Below are 19752 nucleotides of genomic sequence, written 5' to 3' on the forward strand. Positions count from 1 at the left end.
CATTTCAACCAACATTTGAGATCTAAGACTGCAAAGTAGACCTGTAGAAGGAATGCCTTTTGAGATAGTGCAGAGAAAGAACAGCAATTATATGGGTTTGGGAAAACTGTGCAGCTCTTTGAGTATGACATCTAATTTACAATCTGGATGGCAAGAAGACTTCTGGAAGTGAGAGGAGGCAGAGATGTATTACATTTGTAATATATGTATTAAGTTAATGACTGGACTTGCAGAGAACTGCACTTACAGAATGAAGCCTACAGGGAGATGCTTATATCCTCTGGAGATTATTTTACAATAATTTAGCAAGATGAGAGTAGGATATGATTATGACATTTCCGATGTCTGGCTTGGGGAAAAGGTAAGGGTGGTTCCTCTGTTTCTGTTTGTACGTTGTTAGATTGTTATCTATGCTTCTAACTTTCCATACAGCAGAAACATATCTGCTAGTGTTTTGAAATATACATTAAAGACTTGTAATCAAAGAAATCTATTAATAATTAATTTTTCATCTTTCCTAATAGATTCTTTTTTCTTTAAGTTTGAAATGGCTATTCTTTCTGATAGGACCCCTCAAAGCTCCTGTAAACTAAGGCATTGAAACCAGTTTGTGTCTTCAGTGAAGGTGGTTTCAGTCTACTTGGAGCTATCGTGCCTCCATGAGATCTGCAGTTTGCCATTGACTGCAGTGAAGCCAATGCCAAAAGTTGTTTATCTTTTTGACAGAGCTCTTGGCAATCAAATTCACACCTGTGCAGCATGAACTGGGATTGTCAGCAGCTGTCTGAAGTCTGGCATTACTTTTTGCCCATTGGCCACACCTGCTAGCTTTGATGAAGGTTTTACTGTAAAAATTGCTTGTAGAAAATATGTCTTCACTTGCTTGTTTCTGTTCCAGAAATGGACACTGGATTTCCAGTGTAAGCCCGTTAAGTCTTTCACCCATACACTATCATCAAGATTTAATCCTCAAACCTTAGATTCCAGTCCAGATTACTTCTATTTTTATTACATGAAGACATCCATTTTTTTGGTATATGTAGGCCAGCTACTGAAAAAGAACACATTTTCATCATCATTTCATGAACGTGAAAAACATAATCATGGCTTTCTTTATGTTCCTGAAGTATTGGCATATTGCAGTTACTGTTGGACAAAGTGCAGAGGAAGCAGCTGAAAATGCATGAAGAGTTAGGCCAGTGCACCGACCTTTCAATTACCTTTGTTTTGTTGAGGTATAGTGGACGTCATGCTAAAAAATATCAGGGTTGCTGTTAACTGTCCGAAGTTAAAGAAGCGCCTAAATGTGGAGAAGTTCCCAACCAGTCAGAATCTGATTACATGCTTACTGGTCCTACCTCGGACCAGTTGTGCTCCCAGTTATTGTTTCTGGCCAAAACCTCATTGACACCTGAGGCGCGGCACTGCTCTCCTGGCCTCTTCTGTTGTCCTGTCCCACAGCTGTCTCGCCTCACTGTGGGCAGAACTGGCACTCATGCTGGGCATGTGGGCTCGTTCTTTGTCAGCCATCCAGCATGCGCAGGGAATAAGGCTGAGGACCTGAGGAAATAGCTGAGACTTACCTGCAGGAACAGCAGTGCATGCGAACAGCTTGTCTTCATCATTTCTGAGCTTTGAGCATCTGTTTTCCCTGCTTTAATATTAATTCTGTTGGTATTTCTGTGGTTGGCTGTTTTTATTGGTGGATCTTAAGAAGAGAAATTGCTTTCTGCATTCTACCCTGGTCTAGAAGAGAGCAGCCATCAGTGAGAGCATGTACACCAAGCGTGCAGCTGTGGGCAGATCTTCACGGAGCTGCGTGTTTTTAAAGCGCTCAGTGTTTTAAATACTATTTTGCACCTCTCCCTCTTTTAGTGTCCCAGCTTCCTATGGAGATCTGTGACACGCAGCAGGCAAGTTCTTTACACCCAGTTGGGATGTTCTATGCAATCTGCTTCCTTTTAGAATATGAAAGAAGTGTGTCTGTTTAAAGGCAACCTTCTCTCTATCTGCACAAACTGAAATTGCAGTTTATCCTTCTGCCCTGGCTGAACCCTGAGAGATTGCACCTGAATGTCAATTCCTTCTCTACCTGTTAATTTTCAGGACATGTCCACCTACTGCAATACTAAAGTTATTGTGAAAAAAGGAGCAGAAAAAGCTGCAAAGAATATACACGTATTTTATAAAATAAAGAACTGAAAACAACAAAAAATAATGTTAAAATCTATAATTTGCCAACTAAAGATGCTGATAGTAAATACAGGAGACACATGGGGTCAAACGATGCCACCCTGTGAGGTGCAGGGCTCCCCCTCCAGCCATGGCAGCTGAGATGCTGCCCAGGGGGAGTCTGCAGACGCTGCAGCTGTGGGCAGCAGGCTGCCCTGTGGGGGCCACAGCCAGAAGGTTCTGGATGCAGGAAGGTGTATCTTTGGTGATTCCTTGTATTTGCTGAGTCCCTGACACTTGTGCTCTACTGGCTAGCCACCTGTTCTTCATTGTGAGATTATGCTTATGTGTTATTTCACTAATTTGTAACTTTTTCTGCCTTTCCTTTGAGATACGTATGTATGTATGTATTTTTAATGCAGCATATAGTCAGGTCCTCTAAGTATTTCCATTAAGCAATTGAGAAATGCTCCAATATTACCAAAGTTCCCGGTTCTTCCTTTAACCCTCCTGTGATAGATCCAGGTCATAAAGGAAGCATATGTCAGAGCTGTAAGTAGCAGCCAAGCCTTTTGACCTCCAGTGGACATACAAGACTGTCTGTTTTCGGAGGTAATGTGCTGCTTGCTTAGTTATATGATACTGGAGAATACTTTATTGCGAGCCGTTAAAACCAGGCCAGGCATAACTGTGCTGTGGATTTGTGTCTGCTTTCACCATTCTCAGATACAAACCTATGCTCAACTTCACAAGCTGCTATCCGACTGGACGTAATTAAACACTTGCCACAGGAATTCAATGCAAACTCTTGATGTACCTTATGCTGCTTTTCTGCTGCAGACAAAATAGAGGGGATTACCACCTGACCTGCTCTTGTTCAGGAGCATCTGTTGACTATGAATCACAAAGGGTCGAACTCTTTAGGAATCCACCTCACCTCTTGAGAGCAAGTCATTTCAGCGTCCTTCTGCAAACAGAACTGATTATTTCTCAGGCGTGAATGAAACTGCGGGAGCCCTTTGCTAGATGGCAAGTGCTATTTTGGACCAGTCTTTCATGGTGTTTTGTAATAATATAGCAACCTGATTCTCTGCATTTATTTATGAAAATAAATGGAGGCTAGGAATCAACTTTGGAAAGTTTTTGGTGTTAATGCAGCATTGTTTCTAGAATGGTTGTGTGACACTTCTAACAAGATGAATCAGCAGAAGCACAAAAGGCAGCATGCCAAAATGTTTCCTGTCTTCTTCTATTGACTCTTATGTGCAAATTTCACAATAGCAGTAGAGAAGGCTGATATGACAACAGCTTTCAAATATGAAGAAGCTGCTGCCAAGTGGAAGGGAATAATCTCTTTTCTCTGTTTAAGAAGTTATGGCTTAAATTGCAGCTAGGTAAGATCAGTTGCCCTGAGCCTGGAGTTTGTAAACCCCTGGGGATCTTTCGAAGGCTCTCTGGTCCATCTGGCTCTAAGTGTTAGCAGACGGGGGCTTTTAACCAGTCTGGAGTAATCGTTCATTTTGTGATATTTTTATATGTAGACTTTTGTTGTTATCTCCATGGACAAAGCTGAATGTATTCAGACAAGTTCCTGAGTAACCAGATCTGAGTAGGCTGGCTTTGAGGGGAAGGCTGAACCTGATGGCCTCTGGAGGTCCCTTCCACACTAAATGATCAGTGATTTTGTATTATGTGTTTTCTGAGGGCTCAGAGGTGTCGTTTTGTAAGAAGGGAGAAACCAATCTTAGGCCTTCTTTCTACAACTTCCCCAGTGATGCTGGGATTGTGTGGCTCCTGGTGTGAGTCTGTGCAGTCCTACACAAGTTGCACTGACTTCTAATGACTATTTAGATCTCCATAAGCTGAGACACATGAACTGGGCTAAGCTCTTCCTTTGTTCTGTGACAGGGGCACAGTACCACAAGCCTAGCTTGACCTTGTATATAGGAATGCATATGAAAGAAATGAAGGCTCAAGACAAACCAGTGAAACCTGGGTGTCTTTAAGGTGAAAGAATTATCTGAGCCAAGAAAGGGCAGTTGAGGAGCTGGAATACTTTCATACCAGGCACAGATATAATTCCAGCTCCAAAGAAAAGGTTTGAATGTGAGTGGTGCAGGAAGATATTTGCTGTTTTCTAGGAATTTATTCTCTGGCAGCTAGGTGAGGAAGAAGAGGAAGAGTTATTTATTACACAGCCATCTGTGGTCCTTGACTGGAATCCCACATCTCCTATTGCATCACCATTCCCTGTTCTCTGTACCCACAAGGAAGAGGAAGCCACTGTCAGAACTGGGAGCAGCTGAAGCATTAAGCATTTCCTCCCACCTTACTTTGGTTTATCCTTGATGTTTCATTGCTTTGTATTTTGTGAGCACTTCAATGGCAAGGTGAAACAATAGCATACCAAACTACGGCATAAGTTTGAGAAGATTTTTTAAGGGGCTGAAGCCAGTGATTAACTGAGCTACCTTTTTTTCTGCTGTTCAGTCCTTTACGTGCTTTTCTTGGCTTAAAAGGGAGGAGGGGACAAGGGGCTTTAACAGCAGCTTCTGAAATTGGCTTTCTACTTTCTAGCAAGTACAGGTGATACATCTCCAATGTCTCCTAAGAGCATTTTCTATTTGGAAGCTTTTATATAATAACATTCTGTTACTGAAGACAAGCTCAGGGATGTTTATTGAGTCACCATCTGCCAGAAGAGGGTCTCAGATGTTCTCCATGATAACAGGAGCACAGAGCCTGTCCCACTGCACATGAACCCCTCTGCTCCCCAAAACCAGTTGGGGTTCTCTTTCCAAATGTGACATCTGAAGCTCTGCTCAGAGTTTCTCAAAGACCCCAGCAAGGCAAAAATGTCTCAGACAATAGGAATGCAGGGAAATGATGGATTGGAATAAATTTGACTTAGTTGTTATCTTTTCAACCAGATATAGAAAAGTTCCTCCGTGGGCAGTTATTAGCAGCCTCTCCACTCCAAACGATCTTTCTAATGTTCTTGTTAATAGATTTTTATTTAGTTTAATTTTGTTTTAAAATAGATAACCTCTCATGTTTAAAGCAGAAGTTCTAACTCTGTCATCTTCCCTTCCTAGCCTTTAACTTGTGATTTTTCACCTCCTTTATCCTGGTACCAGTGCTGCACACCAGTTACACCGGTGAGGTATCTGGGTGAGAACTGGCATGTGGTAATGCCGTGTGGGAGATGGCAGGAATGCCAGCGCTGGAGGAAGGCAGGACATCCCTCTTCCCATCCTTGGTTATTATCCAGACAGATTAGATTAAAGCCATGGTAAAACCTCAGCCTGACGTTTGATGAAAGGGGCAGGACGTTCAGGATACACTGCTTTGGGATGCATGGACTGCAGGGTGGACTCAGACTGTTCTCAGTGATCAAAGATTGCAGTGTGAAAACCAACAGGCGACATGACAGCCATACTTCACGTTAGCAAAGGAACACTCACTTCCATGTGCTCTGCAGGGAGGCAGTGATTCTGTGGGACACGTGCCAGCTGCTTCAAGAGCATCCTGTAGCCATATATCTGGCAGGGCAGGCAGAAGGAACATGCTCAGCAGTAGCCTCACTCTAAGACTTCTGGAATGACGAATATTCCTTAAAGGAGTCCATTAAAGTAAAATAAAGCCCTCTTGATGTACATAGGGAACGTATATAACAAAATATATGAAGCGTCTGTATATTTTCTGCATTTGATACCAGAATCCATGAGAATAGGGGATAAGGTACTTTCAGAACTGTAGAATGGGAGATAATGTGTTTTGAGACAATTTGTTGTCTAGTGAAATATGTTCATATTCCGAGTGATGCATGTCAGATATTGGACAACAAAGTACGTGTTTTCATGGAGATGTGGCCACGCTGGTCCATTGAGCCTTTGGTAATGCACTTCATGCTACTTGAGACTAGACAGTGCTTTTAATCCCAAAGACATTTGAGAAAGCTTTGCATTTCAGAGGTTGTCTCTCCTTGTCATCCTCCCAGAGCAGTTTCCTCCTGTGACTCTACAGCCTTTGGGAGTTATATGGCCACAGCAAATAAGTGGAAGTAAGTTTTCATTCAACAGTGCTTGTTTTTCAATCAACTCAAAATCCACCAAAATGCTTGGGTGGAAGAAGGAGAGTTGGGAAAGGAAAAGAAGATCTGGAGTTATGAGTGCTGACAGGTGCCTGGAGGCAGGGGTTAAATGCAGCTGGAGGAGCAAAGAAATGCAGAGGGAACATGGAATAGAAAAGTGCATTGAAGCCTGGGTTGGTGAATTATGTGGTGCGTTTTGGTGGCCCAGTGGAGTTGAGCTAGTTGGAGATGAGCACTGTACTGTGCTCTTCAGCAAAAGAGATGAGGATGGAACAGGAACAGACCTCTGTATCCTGCTAACAGACTTGTCTATGGAAGGAAGACAAGTTCCTTGATACATGTAAGCCAAGTGTGTTCCATGGTTTTAGAATTGTGGGTAAGGAGAGCAATAGAGTGACGGTAGCTAAAATCACTGAAGTTAAGAAAACTTTGGGGGGGTAAATGATGTCACGGTAAGCTGGTATGGAGAGAGATGAGAGCTGGATTGCAAGGAGAAAGGAGAACGTAGAATGGAGTTTTCATTTACCAGCTCAGCTGGTCTTGTAGTTTGAGCACACGCTTAAGGATTCTTGCTGTGCTCCGTAACTGGTGAAGCTGGGGAAGATAGGAAGGGCCCCACCAGCACAGGACAGTGCTGGGACAGATGGAGCGGGCTGATTCCTCCATCAGACTGGTGATGGTGCTCTCTGGAAGGTACCGCGCTTGCCTGTAGGGATCCCTGAAGATAATAGGCTCTGTGCTCTCCAGAGAGGGACGGTTGCAAACAAGTCATCTGGAACTAATGGGTTTTGTGCCTTTGATTGGACTGTGCTTTTCTGTATACCTCCTTTGTCAGCCTAAAGGTCTGCCGAGATCCAAACCGTGCTGTAGTTATTTCCACACACAAGAGCAAAGGTTGCTCTTTAAACTAAAATTCTGTCTGATATACCTTCCCAAGCAAATGAACTTGAATAATTACTAGTTTTTAACAGTAAAAAGATGTAACTTATGTTTCAGAGGATTAAAATCTACAACCTTATCTAAAAACAGTAAGAACAGCTGGAAAAATGAAGTTTCTTTCTATAATGTAAACGGAATCTGCCCTCTCCAAGCCCAGTTGGTTCTCAGCCTGCATACTCCTGTGTTAATTTAATATGGTTCTTCAGCGGGACTTTGAGAGCATTTGAGAGCAAGGAGGCAGCAGTTACATTCTGTCTCCTTTCTCTGTATGGATTCTCTCCTCGTTGTCTCAGCAGACAACACTTTGGCTTGCAGCCTTGGAGGATGATACTCAGTACAGTGACTGTCAGAGGAGTGGGATTTGTGGTGACTGAGATTTTTGAAGCAGGTCTAAATAGTGCTGGCTTGCAAAGAGAGTAAATTCTAAAGGGTCACAAATGCTGAGACCACTTGGGAGCTTCCGCTATCTTACCAGACTTGAAAGTGCTATAGGAATAGCCTTGAAAAGACCAAAGGTGTCAGCTCATCCCACATTAGAAATAATTTCTAGGCCTTGGACTGGACCCAGAAAAATAAAAATAATCTGAAGAGACTTTAATTATGTCTTCACTAGTAATAAAGCAGCATTGTCCCCCAAATTAATATGACGGATGTCTGTACGCTATTGAGAAATGAGGGATGTCTTCAAATTGTATGAAGTGCACACTTTTGTCAGTTTCTTCTAAATAATAATAATAGCAATAAAGGGATTCCTGTCTTTCCGAGCTATGAACTATTTCTTCCTCTTAAAAAGCTTTTATAAATGTGAGGTGTCTGCCATCACTCAGTACAGGGAAGCTGGTGCCTGAAGTATCTGCACCTTTTATGTCTGTGAGGGAAGGAAAGAGCTTTGTGCAGAGGAATTTCAGTCTGAATGACAGACTGGAGTTTTGTTGGAAATGGAAGAGTAGATGCAGAGAAAAACTGAAGAGGGAAGTGCCTTGAACTCCAAAATTCCTGCATTTCCTATTAATAGAACTGTGTTTAAAATAATGTGAAAAATTAAATCTCTGAGGCATTGAATCTCGTGCGTTCCCACGAGTGCTCAGCATGTGTCTGTGCTCCACATCTCTCGTCAGACGTTGTCCCTCCTGTGCTGGCTCCAGGCTTGCACTGCAGCGGGAACCTCGGTGGCTCTTGCAGCCTCTCAGCTTTGGGGATTGATAGCTGGCCTGGTGGTTCATGAAACATTTGTGTTCTCCATACTTTATTAGTCACTGACAGACTCATTGTTTATAACATACTTCTCAGCAAGCTGTTTGCGACTCATCGCCCTGCTTGCTTTATAGTCTATAAATATTTAATTCTTTAATAAACTGTTTATATGTAATATCAAATGAATGATGCACTTCTTTCCTCTTTCCTCTCTTCAGCAGTGCTACTATTTGCAAAACAATCCTTTTTTCTTTCTTTTTGAATATCAATATGTTTCATAAATTCTTGAATTTCCTTTTCTAAACAGCAGTTTCTTCAGGGTGCTCGGTACAATGACAAGCAGAGCAATGGCTCCGGTGGCATTATAACAGCTGCCCCTTTCTAAAGTCTCCATGGGGAGATTCACTTCACAGTGGTCACAGATTTGCAATCAGGAGTAGTTTGGGACAGCAGTAGTCATATTTCACAGCTGTGCATGTTAAAGAGCAGCAGCAGCCTGCACAGCCAGAACAGCCCTGCAGAAGCTGTGTGAGAACATCCTTGGTAGTGTATGCAGAGCAGTGTGGGCATCTCAGAGTATTACTGCCTCTTGCTGCAAGCTGCATCACCACTCTGCTTCACACACGTTGCTTACATGGTACAACCTATGCTTCTTTTCCCATCTGTAGTCTCCTTCCTGCTACATAATGGAGAGAATCTATAGAAAGAGTGGCTGATGAGATCCACTGTGCTGGGGTCAGAAAGCCACTGGTATGGGTGGATGGGGCGGAGCTGCTCTGCTCGGGTCACTGCAGCTCATGGCAGCAGCTCAGTGCCTTGCAGCAGACAGGTTCTGGGCTGCTCTCTGCGGTCTGGCTGGCTGCCATACCAGTTGCATTTTGTCAGGATGGTAACATGTCTCAGCAGGGCCTTCAAGAGTGTTGTGTGGTCACAGAGATAGTCATATCTAACCCTAAGTCAGGCTGATGGTCAGACTTTCCCTTGTGCCTTGAATTTTTGCACTTTTTCAACTGTGAGCAGAGAGAGGCTGGATTTAGGATTCTTGCCTAGAGGTGGTACTGGTGTCCTATTTTTGATCGGAGCTGGAAGACTTGCCTTGTGCTCAGATTCCCAGGTGGCTTTACAGAAGGGTGTGTGCGTGTGCATTACAAACGCATCTGTAGAGATGCAGGAAGGAACTTGATTCAAAGGACTAATAGATGAGATCATAGTTACGAATCTTCAAGAGCTTTGGGGCAGCAGTCCCCCTTTGCTATGGGTCGCTGCATCCTCTGCCCATTAGTCCTTAGATGAGAGCTTGGTACTGCCTTCGTGATAGAGCCAGCTTGAAGACCTGGTAGCTGTTTGCTCAGGACTCTGCAGCCTGCTTTGAACAGATACTCATACCATATCCTTGTCAGATACTATTAAGAGGCAGAGAAACCACCCCAGTCTGGCAGCTGGGGATCTGCTCAGCAGTGTTTCTAGTTACTGACGACATCTGTGCGTGCCCACGGGATGGGAGGAGAGGACAGCTCCTCTGAGAACACAGAGCAGCAGGGCAGGGCATGGGCGCTGCATCACTGCTACTGTCCCTGGAGCAATGCACAGAAGCCTGCCGTGAGCCAGCAACAGCATCTAAGCACCAACACGCGCTGCTGTGTTGTCACTCCATCCGCAAGGCTGTCATTGGGCTCCTCCTTTGTTACTGAAGCATGGCACTTAACACATTCTCCCTCCGATTCCTCTTTTCCTGTCCCCCTCCCACCGTGTACATCACTGAAATTTCTGAATGGAAGCAGGGAAGGGTGTAGGCACCGAGCTCCTGGTCCTCAAGAGTCTCCAGGCAGCGAGCGTGCCTGGTGCCCCAGCTTAAGTATGAGTAATGATAAATAAGTAAATCACGCAGTGGGCTGTGCTATTCCCTAATGAGCCTGTTTGTCCCAAGCGCTGTGCAGAAAACACTCTTCTCCTTGGCAATAACCTTTCTGCGTATTAACATTATGCATGTATTCATGTGACTTCCTCTGCTTCACCACCACCTCCTTCAACTGATTTAAATAAAAATAATTTATGTGGACATTCCTTCAGTCAGGATTGCCCCCTTCCCCCCCCCCCCCATAATATATCGTTGATGCTGTGCACCCAAATGGGGTCGTTATGCTTTCGCATATCATTATAAAGAATTATAAAGAACAACAGCGACATCTGCATGTGCCACAGTGCTACAGAGATGGGCAAAAATAGAGAAAACAAACCCCAAATGGGCTCTGAGCTTGTCTGGCTCTGTCTTTCCTTAGTGCCTTAGCTACTACCATGGGCAAAAGTAATTGTACAGTGTAATCACATCACGGCTCATCTGCATATTCATAACCGAGACAAAGACTTGGAGGGGAAGAAACATGGGGGAGGGAGGAGAAAAATTTAAATATAAAGCAGCATTTCGTTTTGAAGCAAAGTTCTGCATTCAGCTCAAGAGATTGTCTCGATATCGATATTGTCTGTCTGTCTGCCATTCAAAACCAGCGGGCAGCAGTAGCATCGTGTGTGCAGCCCCCCTCCATTGGGAAAGAAAATAAAGCAAAACAACAAACAACGATAGAAATGCCCCCAGCAAAAATGATATTTGAAGAGTCGCCAATGGTGGCGAACCAGCTGCTGTTTTACCACGAAAGAAACAGTCTATTGAGGGAGCTTTATAAAGACCCCAATTAATATGTTGTGCATGTATAAGATCTACAAAGAGCCCACTGTGTTCCTCCCCCCGCAACCACCACCACCTCGTCCCAATTGGTGCCAGTGGAGAAGGATCTGAGCTACCAAATAATTGATTAATCTCTTCGGCGGTGACAACACTCCTCTCCAAAATAAAGAGAGAAGAAAAACAAACGCAAGAAGCAACTGCTTGCTAATTAATGTGTAAATTACCGCTGGTTCCATCCTTCTTTTTATCTTCTAAAGAAACAGAAAAGCAAGAGAAAGAGAAATATAATTCCATCTTAATGTATATGTTGTCTTCGTTTCTTTTGTTTTACTCTGGTATCCTTTACTAGCATTAACCAAGAAGTGTGGTGTTTGTCGAAGCCGCAGCTGGCTCTGCCAGTCCGTTCCCCAAAGAGCTCCTATTTCCATTCCACTGGAGTTTATATTCCTTTAAATGTCTAGCGCAGCATCGTTTACCCCTTTCTAATACATCACTGCTGAAATTAGAAGAATCCAAGGTTATATCCAACTTCAAAGGTTTCCGAGTCACCATGATTTTAGGAAAAGCAGAAGACAGACCATGGAAAAAGTCCCTGCTTTTGAAGATAGGCATCACAGGGACCTTCCTCCCTCTGTCTCTTTCTCGCTCTCTCTCTCCCCCCAACTTTGTACCTCTCCAGCTCTGAACGTCCCGCGCTAACGCAGTTTAATGATATGCAAATGAAATATGCATAAAACCATTCTACTGTATGATGATTAAACACTGGAGACATTAACAGCCGACACTCCGCTGTTTGACTATAATAATCTTTCCCGAACATCCACTTTGATTGCAGAGTTATGGAAACCCATAGCAGTTGGCAGAGAGAGGGAAGGGAAGGAAGGAGAGATGCAGGGACGCATCACCCATCTCTGCATTTATCCCACTCCAGGAGACGTTTCCCCCCCTTTGTACTGCATTCCTACTGCTGTCTTTTGTAATCCATCCATGCGGTCGCACCAGGGCGATTAACGGGAAAAAAAACCTCTTTTCTCTTAATGTTTCAAAGCTCATTAGCCAAACGATTATTCCTCATTAACAGCGAAAGCTCATTCATTAACAGAAAAAATATGCCCAAAAGATGCCAGCGCTGTTAATCCTGAGCCCTGTAGCTGGGCTGTAAATCCCATGCTAGCATTTTCCACGCAGAGGGGAACCGTGCCAATCCACCAAAAAAAAAAAAAAATAGCAAAAAGAAAATATTTTGTGTGTTTTGTAAAATCCGCAAGAGAGGCAATTAATATTCCCGCTGTGTGACTTTATTTTTTGTCTCTCCCTTTTGTTTCCAGTGCCCTTCCCTGGCTCAGCGCCCGGTGCCAACAGAACACCTTGCAGGATCCTCAGCAGCGCAGACAACACAACGTAAGTAGCCAGCTGTCCCTTGACGCCCTCTTCCAAAAGCCCTCCGGCCCCTGCGGAGTGTGTGCGGCTCTTTCCCTCGCTCACCCTCCGGAGTGCCACCTGGGTTTCACAAGTAGCACCTTCCAAATCTCTCTGTCTTCAAGTTTGTGCATGTCTGTGTGGCATCCCTCCTCCTCCTTCACTCCTATAGTGGATCTTGCAAAGGGCTTCAGATCGGCCCCATTCATCTCCCTGGTGATAGCAGTGAATGTAGATAAATCTCTGACTGCCTGCTTGCTGCTGGAGTATGATTTTTATTTTGTCTTCCGTGTATACCTAGGTCAAAAAGTGGGATGTATGCTCACATTGTGTGGATGCGTGTGTGTGTGTGTGAATGTGTCTCTCCCAAGCACACAAACGTACATCTCCTCACATGTGTGTGTACGTATATTACACGCATGCACACAAATATATATCCCCGCACATGTATGTGTGCATGCAGCACACACACATCTCTGCACACACACACACACTCATGCGTCTATCTGCAATTATCTGAGGCACTGTGTGTGTGTGTATGTGTGTCCATACGCACACTGCTCTGTGTGTGTGTATGTGCATACACAGGCATCTCACTATCTACAAACATTCCCTCTCCTCCCAGCAGAGGCTGTGTGCAGCTGTGATCCTGCCCTATGAGAGCGGTATTCCTTCCTTCCCTCGGCGTGTTGTTTGGAGACCTTCGTGCTCCACTCTCGGGTCCCTCCCGAGCTGCAGGGCTGGCACCTCTCCCTCCGCTTGTCCAAATGGCAAATGGCACCGTCCGTCGCCCGCGTTGGTGCAGCCTCAGATGGCACTTCTCTCTGGATGTCGGCTGCTCCCTTTTGTTTGTAGTTGCCCGGGCTGGGTGTGGTGGGGCTTTTTTTGGAGTTAATTGTAAATGAACCTGAATGGCAAACACATCAACAGCTTGCGAAAAAAAGAGAAAAGAGGAAAAAAAAAAAAAAAAAAAGCCTCTCACAAACGCCTTCTGCTGCGACAGATGCCCATGTTGCCCCTGGCACGGAGAACGGGCACGAGGGGGTTGCTGCCGAGCTTTTTTCTTTTGCTGTTCTTATTGTCCGCGTTGCCGTTCTCCCTTTATTTTTGAAGCCTCCATGATGCCGGCCTCGGCGTGGAGCGGCGCGGTGTCATGGCGGAGACGACGGCCTTTGTCTCGCGGGGTGTGAAAGCATCCGTTGTGCTGGCTCCACTGCGGCAGAATGACGTTCAAGGGGGAAACGTGCTGGAAGCCGGCGCGCTGTGCCCATAGCCGAGCGTGTCCGAGGCAGGGCTGGCGGCGGAGAGCCTCGTCTGTAATCCTGGCACTCGCGCCTCCGCTCGCTGCGCGCCGCTTGCTCCTGGGGGTCTGGATAATCTCCCTTAGCGTTACCGCACTGTCTGGCCCGCGCACAGGGCCCCCGTAACATATACCCGCTGCCGTTATCACACGGAACTGTGGCGTTGCCACTGAATGGATGGCACCGTGCCAACTCTTCTGCCATCCGCCCTTGCAGCTTTTTTTTCTTCCCTCCTCCCTCCCTCTCTCCCCTCCTCCTCCTCCTCCCGTCGACTTGACGTTAATTAACACACGGGTTAATTGATTTTAAAAGCTGAAGAATTACAGTTAACTTTTCCCACAGGGTACAGCCGCCTGGCACGGCGCTGCTGCTCGTGCGGTGCAGGGGGGCAGGGATGCGCCCACAGCAGAGCTGGGTGGCTGCAGAGGCTCTGTCTTTGGAGCACGGCGGAGGGAAGCTGATGTGCGCCCGTCTCATCCTTCCCAAGATGTCACCATCGTGTTTTGCGACAAACAGTCCCAGTGCTCCCTCCCCTCTGCGCTCGATGGCTGCACGGGCTCTGCTGGAGGGGCAGCAGGAGGGCAGCTCGGCCGCATGGCGGGGCTCCCATTTGCGTGAGCTGGAGGTGCTGGGGCGGGGAGCCTGGGGAACGCTGCCCTTTTCTACTTATGCTGTTTTCCAGGGCATTTTTTGCTTCCTCAGTTGGCTCCAATATGTCACTTGGAGTGAAGAATCTCAACCAGGGGAAAGTTAGATGGTCGTAATTACAGGCGAAATACACCATGTGAGGGCTTTGTTTTTTCACTTTCTCTCTCCCTTGCCCTGATCTCTGCTGGTGAATGACGGTGCGGTTGGGAGGAGATGTGGCGGGGCTGGGAACTCATTGCTTCCACCTTCTTGTGCTTTCATTTTATTTCATTTTGTTTTTTAAAAGCATGAAGCAAGTGAAGCGACAAGAGGAATCCATTATGCAAATCAGGTCACATTTGCATAATGTCTCATGACTGGAATATGCAAATGAGTTGTATAATTTATGAGTGCCAGTGTCTGTCTAAAAGTGTTTCCCAGAATTTATAAAAAGTGAGACTGGGGGAGGGCAGCTGGGCTAGCTGCCCTGCCAGGAGGGCTCTGCGCTTTCTTTTCAAAGTCTTCCTTCAGACCTGCAGCTGAAATGCTCCTTACTGAGAAGCCAGCCCGCCCTTCCACACTGTCCCCCTCATTTTCTTTTCTTGTTTCTCCCTCTGCCAAGACTGGACCTGCTCGCCCTGAACTTCTCCAGGAGGCGATGGACCCGCTCGCTGTACCAGGACTCTAAAGCCACGCAGCTCTGAGCAGTCTGCTCCATCCCTGCATCTGTCTGGGCGCTCTGGCACTTTCCGGGAGGGAGGCTGTGCCTTTCAGGCATGCTGGCTCCGCGGGCACAGTGTGCAGGGAGTGGTTGTAGGTGTTCGCTTCCCACAGCACAGTCGAACTGCTGCTCGTCCATAATGCACCGCAACCTGTGATGAGAGACCCATCTTGACCCTGCAAAGAGCAGCAAGGTCTGCGCAGGGCTGGCAGTGCCCCTGGAGAGCGATCTCGAGCTTCCTGTCCTGAGCAGGCTATTTAAGCACTGAAAAGGTCTCTGGAACACGCTGGAAATGCAGGACAGGTGCCAAGACCGGTCTGGTTTATGTTCATTCTGCATATTTGGAGATCTCAGGAGCATCAGGAGAACACAGGTAGGCTGTCGCTTCATACGGGGATGCTGCTGCTCTGCACAGGGTCTGATCTGCACAGGGAGAGGGTCAGTAATAACACTTGCACATGGAAAGCCCCACTGTGACTGCAGCTGTGGCAAGTCCTTGGTGCATGTGGGTCAGGGGCTGTCCCAACAGGGACATCTTTGTGGGGTCACGGTGCAGAGGGTGAGCTGTGGGGCTGGGGCAGCTCCGTGGCAGGTGTCCTCAGTTGTGAATCCCAGCTCTGGGAGGCATCTGAAACGACTTGTGGGCAAAGAAGTGTGATTTGATTTTCCTGAGAATATGCATTTCAGTCGTAAAAAACACATACGCTTATCTCTCTGGTTTCAAAGTGCTTGTGCATCTTAGTCACCATCTAAACTGATGCATGTCTCATTTGCAATCTGTTTCAACACAAGGTATGTTTCTGTATGGTTTATATAATAGATATGTATGCCTGGAGAGTACAGGTCCTGACTCCAACAGTGTGTGTCATAATGAACTTCTCCAGTATAATGAAATGATTTCATAAACTGTGTGCTTATCTGCGACTGTGGGATTCTTGGTGTGGGGATACAAAGGGATCCTCAGCACTAGGTACAGAGAAGGCAAAAGTGGCACGTCTTCTGTCCTGACATGCAAAGTGAGAGGCAGCAGCACATCTAGATTTCAAAGTGTGTTCTGCTTATGGCTGCTGCACTTTGGTTCCTTTCTCTTGCACTGAAGAAGCATTGGTTCACCTTGCTGCAATTAGCTGGGTAGCTGAGGCTGGCATGGAGCTTGTGCAAAGCACTGGCTCAGAGCCGTCAGGAACACCCGGAGTGTCTGTGGGGGCAGCAGGGGTAGGGTGCATTGCGAGGAGAGGTGGTGATTTTTGCCAGCTGAACAGAGTGCACCTGACAAACTCTTGTTTTCTTCCTGTGCCTTCCAGTACTTAGTCTCTGGTTCTCCACCTGCTGCACTTCAAGGACTCCCTTTCACTGCAGCTTTCTCTGAATTTCACTGGCGTTTCTCTGCAGGTCCTGCTTTCTGTACCTTGATAGAGTTATGCCATCTCACACACCGACCCAAGCTGACGGTGAAATGGCATCTATTTTGCTATTGAAACATGTTCCTGACATGGCATCATCTAGGCAATTTGTTTTTTAGCACATAAATATGAGTGCAGTGCTTCTGGAGTCTGCATCAAAGGCATCTATTCTTCATTAAGAGGGATTTATTTATACAACCACATCTGCATCATGATAATTAATTTTTTTTTATTGTAAATTTACTTTACAGTAATGGTTATTGTTGGCATTGGTGCAAAATTCAGCTAGTCATGGAGGAACACATTTCCAGTGTAAAAGATGAAGGATGTGGTGAATACATATCTCTAACCATGGGTTTCTAAATTATCTGCTCTTACATCTGCACTGAAAGTAACAGTTGGACGAGTGGTACACAGTTCTCCACTTAACAGCCCATCTCATCATTTTCCTCTTGACTTGTATACTTAAGACTCATCATAAGAGAAGAGACTGCTATACTAGTCTTGTCTGCAGAAGGCCAAGTCTAAGCAAAGATTTCATGTTCTTTAACACATATTTGTTAATGGGAGAAGACTTCAGTGACGATTCTTTACCTTTCTGCATTGGACACGCTTCTCATTTTCCACAGCTGCACTTCTTTAGTTCCATGACAACTTGAGCCAACGTAGTGGCCCATGTTCTGAGTTGCCAGCTTCATCCCAGCTTTGTCCACTTTTTCACAGGAAGGATGAGGTGCAGGCAGAGGTCTGAGCACTGCTTTCTGAACAGTTCCACAATGGCACCTGTCTGCCAACAACAGGTGTCAGCCATCAGCATTGCTTTGCCAGCCTGGGCACACCTGATGGATGTGCCTGACTTTAAGAACAGTTTGTCTGCATGGTGCTTATTGCCCCATGTTTGTAGATAGCAACAGTTGTAAGCAAAGTGTGTAAAATCTTCAAATCTTTAACAAATCTCTCATTAATCCCAGCTAAGTAGATTAAAGCTGACTGTGGGCTTTAAATGGAAGCAAGCTGATCACTTGTAGGACAGAGAAAATATGTACAACAAAACACAGTCAGACAGACAGGCTATAACATGCAGTTCCTTTGTTCCTGGCCTAGATGAAGTGAGGATGGCAGCGAGGGCACTGGGCCTGGGTTCAAATAGAGGCAAATTTTCAGCGAGATGACACTGTACAGCATGATTAAAAATATCAAAGGTGCTACGGGCAGTTACTGTTTATGCTCTGCAGACACAGGAAATTGAGCAGTTTTATATGAATGGCATCATGAGAGAAACAAGGCAAGGTGCTAAAGTCCGACAGCAATATCAGGATCTTTCTCAGTGTTCAGCCTGATGTTAGGGTCCTGAACATCAGAAGGTGCTGTTTACAACCTTTGTCAGGCCATGGTCACTGGAACTGGTCTATGTGTTTAGACATAACTCTGGTTGGCAATGAAATGGTTAAATATCTTAGAGGAATAAAATTCAACTGAGTATTTACATTATGTTTCAGTAACTGAAGGAGCAGATTGAGTAGGATTAGACTCTTAGCTGGAATTATTTGTGGTTTGTCTTTCTTGGAACCTGGTATTCCTTTTCTAAACACGGAATCCCAAGTGCAAAGTACATAAATACTGCTGGCTATCAGTGCCACAAGCACTGCTGAAAGCTCCCAGGAAAGGCCAGCCTTAGCTTAGTTATGCATTCCTGCTGTAGCGTGGGGATTTGCTCTCAGCTGTTGCCCTCCCTTTTCTCACCTGCCTGCCCACCCTATTTCTCCTGCTCACATCGTGCCCTGGCTCCTGCTTGCCCAGGCCCATATGCCACCTGTCACTCTTTCGCATGTTTTGCCCGTCCTGGTGCCCTGTTTCAGTGCACTTACTTCCCTTGCCAGCTCAGTGGTTTGGTGTTCTCTGTCAATGCCTTTGACTAATCATGGTGCTGACCCTGGACTGACCACGACAGGGATGGTCTGCTCCAGCATCCACGTATGTGTGTTTCAAGGGCAGCAGCATGATGACTGGTGCTAAAGCTGACAGCAATACCTACTGAATCTGGAGTCGTCTGTCTGCATGGAAGCACTAATGGCAGTTCCTGAAGATGCAAAGTGACAATCAGGCCAATGGCAGGTTTTCTGAGTTCAGAGGCACAGCGTAAATCTTAAGAAGGGACAAATGCTGCTTGACCAGCAAAGCCTGAGTCTGAGCTCCACAGCAGAACCCTTGGCACTTCTCCCACATAACAGGCGGCGTGCTGCTCTTTCAGTCTGAGGGTGCTTCGTGTGCGGGGCAGGTGGTCACATCCCTGTTCTCTGCCTCACATGTGAGGTGGGCAGAACAGACCTGAAACAGGTGATCCAGACCAGGCCTTCACCGTGCTGTACTTCAACAGTAGACGGGGATATTGTGCTGAGAATATCTGAGATCTGCTCACCTTCCTCCCCAAATAGTCAGCTTCCTCACCCAGCAAATTGCCTAGAGGTGCAATAAGTAGGTTAATGCTTGCTTTAGGGTTAGCCTGAGGGTGAGAGTTCCCCATAGGCACAGGAGAGTTGCTTTTGTTGTGTGTGTGTGTGAGTTCATGCGCATGAAAGCCTTCAAGGTGAATCCCTACCGGTCCTGCTTCCTTGTTGTGTGCCCTTCCCTTCTCATTTCTGCCACAGCGGAGGAAACCTGCATAACCCTGTGGCTGATTAGGGAGCGATCCTCTACAATACCAGGTCTGCTTTTTCCGTTAATTCTATCTTTATTGATATCTTGAGTCATTCTTCACAGTTTTGACTCCCTTGTTTGAGAGCAAGTAGAAAGTGCAAGGGACAACAGAGAAACAGAATAAATTTTAAAGGTGGAAATTACAACTCCGGGTCCGATTTGCACACTGCAAACATTAATATGTTATAACACGAAGACATGACTATTGCTTTGACTTGTATTTCCAACACGCAGCCCATGTGTTAAATTCATTTCTTATTCTCTGGTCTCAGAATCTGGGGCACAAGCTGCAGGCAGCTGAGTGTCTCATTGAAGAGAGACAAAAAAGCCAATGGCATCTTTGGTGCTTTGAAGACCATAGCTCAGATCAAAGCAAGCTGCAATGATCTAACTTCTGTAGGGACAACTGCAGCCCTGGTATTGGTGTTCCAGGACACATGGGTATCTCCTTAGTCCATGTCTTGCGGCCTGGATTCAGGTCTCTGCCAGATCAGTAGGGTGAG

The 19752-nt window shown here is 45.8% G+C and overlaps 1 long non-coding RNA gene across 1 annotated transcript in view; it reads left to right on the top strand.

Moving 5' to 3' along the window:
• LOC116243700 (uncharacterized) overlaps positions 1-14667 on the top strand; it is a 56168-nt gene extending 41501 nt beyond the window's left edge. Inside the window, exons 5-6 of the long non-coding RNA XR_016470730.1 lie at positions 12410-12486; positions 13614-14667. This is a non-coding gene — a long non-coding RNA (uncharacterized LOC116243700). The remainder of the gene's footprint in view (positions 1-12409; positions 12487-13613) is intronic.
• Positions 14668-19752: the final 5085 nt, after the last annotated feature.

This window comes from Phasianus colchicus, chromosome 13, assembly GCF_987193195.1.
Source record: "Phasianus colchicus chromosome 13, bPhaCol1.hap1.1, whole genome shotgun sequence".
Classification (NCBI taxonomy): domain Eukaryota; kingdom Metazoa; phylum Chordata; class Aves; order Galliformes; family Phasianidae; genus Phasianus; species Phasianus colchicus.